We start from the raw sequence: 6,000 nt of genomic DNA on the forward strand, positions 1-6,000 counted from the left end.
TTCCAAGAAAAGACATATGTCAATGTTGTTTCCAATACAAATGATAAAAAACAATGTGTTTTCATTAGAATTAACTATAATGTTCTTGATTTTCCGTTTATATTAACGATGGGAAGATGTACACGTAAAACCGCTCTAATCCGGCTGAAACGTCGATATATGCAATAAAAACCGAACTTCTCCCCTTTTCAATATCTTACTCAGTATTTTAACGAGAAACAAATAGATGATTGAAAATGAAGTATTTAAGGTTATTATCTAATCAATTATGTGTTTGCATCATTTTTATCGTATATATATGAATTAAGACCCATGGACGGAAAATTCACAAAAACGTGGAAAACGGCAAAATATTGCCTAATTCGATGATATTTTGTTTAAATCACATGAAGGAAAAGGAGATGATAAACGTTAAAATATTGCTAATTTCGATGATTTTTCGTACGAAACAAAATGCAAGAAAATTTGCTTAAAATGCAATATTATGCGAAATTCTGAGATTTGAAGGCCAAATCACATATCGTAATACTACATGAAATAGTATCGAAATATTGGTAAAAATGAATATATTTACGTAATATCAAACTACATGAAAAACGTGAAAAAAGTCACTATATAACCATATTTGAGGATTTTAACTTCAAATCAGAAAGCGAGGTTTCGTATTATTTAGATCCAAGAAAAGACATATGACAATGTTGTTTCCAATACAAATGATAAAAATCAATGTGTTTTCATTAGAATTAACTAAAATGTTCCTGATTTTCCGTTTATATTACTGATGGAAGATGTACACGTAAAACCGCCCTATTCCGGCTGAAACGTCGAAATATGCAATAAAAACAGAACTTCTCCCCTTTTCAATATCTTACTCAGCATTTTAACGAGGAACAAATAGTTGATTGAAAATGAAGTATTTAAGGTTATTATCTAATCAATTATGTGTTTGCATCATTTTTATTGTATATATAATGAATTAATACCCATAGACTGAAAATTCACAAAAACGTGGAAAAACGCTAAAATATTGCCTAATTCGGTGATATTTTGTTTAAATCAAATAAAGGAAAAGGGGATGATAAACGTCAAAATATTGCTAAATTCGATGATTTTTCGTACGAAACAAAATACAAGAAAACTTGCTTAAAATGCAATATTATGCGAAATTCTGAGATTTCAAGGCCAAATCACATATCGTGATACTACATGAAATAGTATCGAAATATTGGTAAAAATGAATATATTTACGTAATATCAAACTACATAAAAAACGTGAAAAAAGTCACTATTTAACCATATTTTAGGATTTTAACTTCAAATCATAGAGCGAGGTTTCGTATTATTTGGATCCAAGAAAAGACATATGACAATGTTGTTTCCAATACAAATGATAAAAGACAAAGTGTTTTCATTAGAATTAATAAAAATGTTCCTGGTTTTCCGTTTATATTACCGATGGAAGATGTACACGTAAAACCGCCCTATTCCGGCTGAAACGTCGAAATATGCAATAAAAACAGAACTTCTCCCCTTTTCAATATCTTACTCAGCATTTTAACGAGAAACAAATAGTTGATTGAAAATGAAGTATTTAAGGTTATTATCTAATCAATTATGTGTTTGCATCATTTTTATCGTATATATAATGAATTAATACCCATAGACTGAAAATTCACAAAAACGTGGAAAAACGGCAAAATATTGCCTAATTCGATGATATTTTGTTTAAATCAAATAAAGGAAAAGGGGATGATAAACGTCAAAATATTGCTAAATTCGATGATTTTTCGTACGAAACAAAATGCAAGAAAACTTGCTTAAAATGCAATATTATGCGAAATTCTGAGATTTGAAGGCCAAATCACATATCGTGATACTACATGAAATAGTATCGAAGTATTGGTACAAATGAATATATTTGCGTAATATCAAACTACATGATTAACGTGAAAAAGTCACTATTTTACCATATTTGAGGATTTTACCTTCAAATCATAGAGCGAGGTTTCGTATTATTTAGTTCCAAGAAAAGACATATGTCAATGTTGTTTCCAATACAAATGATAAAAAACAATGTGTTTTCATTAGAATTAACTATAATGTTCTTGATTTTCCGTTTATATTAACGAGGGAAGATGTACACGTAAAACCGCTCTAATCCGGCTGAAACGTCGATATATGCAATAAAAACCGAACTTCTCCCCTTTTCAATATCTTACTCAGTATTTTAACGAGAAACAAATAGATGATTGAAAATGAAGTATTTAAGGTTATTATCTAATCAATTATGTGTTTGCATCATTTTTATCGTATATATATGAATTAAGAACCATGGACGGAAAATTCACAAAAACGTGGAAAACGGCAAAATATTGCCTAATTCGATGATATTTTGTTTAAATCACATGAAGGAAAAGGAGATGATAAACGTTAAAATATTGCTAATTTCGATGATTTTTCGTACGAAACAAAATGCAAGAAAATTTGCTTAAAATGCAATATTATGCGAAATTCTGAGATTTGAAGGCCAAATCACATATCGTAATACTACATGAAATAGTATCGAAATATTGGTAAAAATGAATATATTTACGTAATATCAAACTACATGAAAAACGTGAAAAAAGTCACTATATAACCATATTTGAGGATTTTAACTTCAAATCAGAAAGCGAGGTTTCGTATTATTTAGATCCAAGAAAAGACATTTGACAATATTGTTTCCAATACAAATGATAAAAAACAATGTGTTTTCATTAGAAATAACTAAAATGTTCTTGATTTTCCGTTTATATTAACGAGGGAAGATGTACACGTAAAACCGCTCTAATCCGGCTGAAACGTCGATTTATGCAATAAAAACCGAACTTCTCCCTTTTTCAATATCTTACTCAGTATTTTAACGAGAAACAAATAGATGATTGAAAATGAAGTATTTAAGGATATTATCTAATCAATTATGTGTTTGCATCATTTTTATCGTATATATATGAATTAATACCCATGGACTGAAAATTTACAAAAACGTGGAAAACGGCAAAATATTGCCTAATTCGATGATATTTTGTTTAAATCACATGAAGGAAAAGGGGATGATAAACGTCAAAATATTGCTAAATTCGATGATTTTTCGTACGAAACAAAATGCAAGAAAACTTGCTTAAAATGCTATATTATGCGAAATTCTGAGATTTCAAGGCCAAATCACATATCGTGATACTAAATGAAATAGTATCGAAATATTGGTAAAAATGAATATATTTACGTAATATCAAACTACATAAAAAACGTGAAAAAAGTCACTATTTAACCATATTTTAGGATTTTAACTTCAAATCATAGAGCGAGGTTTCGTATTATTTGGATCCAAGAAAAGACATATGACAATGTTGTTTCCAATACAAATGATAAAAGACAAAGTGTTTTCATTAGAATTAGTAAAATGTTCCTGGTTTTCCGTTTATATTACCGATGGAAGATGTACACGTAAAACCGCCCTATTCCGGCTGAAACGTCGAAATATGCAATAAAAACAGAACTTCTCCCCTTTTCAATATCTTACTCAGCATTTTAACGAGAAACAAATAGTTGATTGAAAATGAAGTATTTAAGGTTATTATCTAATCAATTATGTGTTTGCATCATTTTTATCGTATATATAATGAATTAATACCCATAGACTGAAAATTCACAAAAACGTGGAAAAACGGCAAAATATTGCCTAATTCGATGATATTTTGTTTAAATCAAATAAAGGAAAAGGGGATGATAAACGTCAAAATATTGCTAAATTCGATGATTTTTCGTACGAAACAAAATGCAAGAAAACTTGCTTAAAATGCAATATTATGCGAAATTCTGAGATTTGAAGGCCAAATCACATATCGTGATACTACATGAAATAGTATCGAAATATTGGTAAAAATGAATATATTTGCGTAATATCAAACTACATGATTAACGTGAAAAAGTCACTATTTTACCATATTTGAGGATTTTACCTTCAAATCATAGAGCGAGGTTTCGTATTATTTAGATTCCAAGAAAAGACATATGACAATGTTGTTTCCAATACAAATGATAAAAAATCAATGTGTTTTCATTAGGAATTAACTATAATGTTCTTGATTTTCCGTTTATATTAACGAGGGAAGATGTACACGTAAAACCGCTCTAATCCGGCTGAAACGTCGATATATGCAATAAAAACTGAACTTCTCCCCTTTTCAATATCTTACTCAGTATTTTAACGAGAAACAAATAGATGATTGAAAATGAAGTATTTAAGGTTATTATCTAATCAATTATGTGTTTGCATAATTTTTATCGTATATATATGAATTAATTCCCATGGACTGAAAATTTAGAAAAACGTGGAAAACGGCAAAATATTGCCTAATTCGATGATATTTTGTTTAAATCACATGAAGGAAAAGGGGATGATAAACGTCAAAATATTGCTAAATTCGATGATTTTTCGTACGAAACAAAATACAAGAAAACTTGCTTAAAATGCAATATTATGCGAAATTCTGAGATTTCAAGGCCAAATCACATATCGTGATACTACATGAAATAGTATCGAAATATTGGTAAAAATGAATATATTTACGTAATATCAAACTACATGAAAAACGTGAAAAAAGTCACTATTTAACCATATTTGAGGATTTTAACTTCAAATCATAGAGCGAGGTTTCGTATTATTTGGATCCAAGAAAAGACATATGACAATGTTGTTTCCAATACAAATGATAAAAGACAAAGTGTTTTCATTAGAATTAATAAAAATGTTCCTGGTTTTCCGTTTATATTACCGATGGAAGATGTACACGAAAATCGCTCTATTCCGGCTGAAACGTCGATATATGCAATAAAAACAGAACTTCTCCCCTTTTCAATATCTTACTCAGTATTTTATCGAGAAACAAATAGTTGATTGAAAATGAAGTATTTAAGGTTATTATCTAATCATTTATGTGTTTGCATCATTTTTATCGTATATATATGAATTAATACCCATGGAATGAAAATTCACAAAAACGTGGAAAAACGGCAAAATATTGCCTAATTCGATGATATTTTGTTTAAATCACATGAAGGAAAAGGGGATGATCAACGTCAAAATATTGCTAAATTCGATGATTTTTCGTACGAAATAAAATGCAAGAAAACTTGCTTAAAATGCAATATTACGCGAAATTCTGAGATTTGAAGGGCAAATCACATATCGTGATACTACATGAAATAGTATCGGAATATTGGTAAAAATGAATATATTTGCGTAATATCAAACTACATGATTAACGTGAAAAAGTTACTATTTTACCATATTTGAGGATTTTAACTTCAAATCATAGAGCGAGGTTTCGTATTATTTAGATCCAAGAAAAGACATATGACAATGTTGTTTCCAATACAAATGATAAAAATCAATGTGTTTTCATTAGAATTAACTAAAATGTTCCTGATTTTCCGTTTATATTACCGATGGAAGATGTACACGAAAACCGCTCTATTCCGGCTGAAACGTCGATATATGCAATAAAATCAGAACTTCTCCCCGTTTCAATATCTTACTCAGTATTTTAACGAGAAAAAATAGTTGATTGAAAATGAAGTATTTAAGGTTATTATCTAATCAATTATGTGTTTGCATCATTTTTATCGTATATATATGAATTAATACCCATGGACTGAAAATTCACAAAAACGTGAAAAACGGCAAAATATTGCCTAATTCGATGATATTTTGTTTAAATCAAATAAAGGAAAAGGGGATGATAAACGTCAAAATATTGATTTTTCGATGATTTTTCGTACGAAACAAAATGCAAGAAAACTTGCTTAAAATGCAATATTATGCGAAATTCTGAGATTTGAAAGGGAAATCACATATCGCGATACTACATGAAATAGTATCGAAATATTGGTAAAAATGAATATATTTGAGTAATATCAAACTACATGATTAACGTGAAAAAGTCACTATTTTACCAT

The sequence above is a fragment of the Procambarus clarkii genome, chromosome 63 (assembly GCF_040958095.1).
Source record: "Procambarus clarkii isolate CNS0578487 chromosome 63, FALCON_Pclarkii_2.0, whole genome shotgun sequence".
NCBI lineage: Eukaryota > Metazoa > Arthropoda > Malacostraca > Decapoda > Cambaridae > Procambarus > Procambarus clarkii.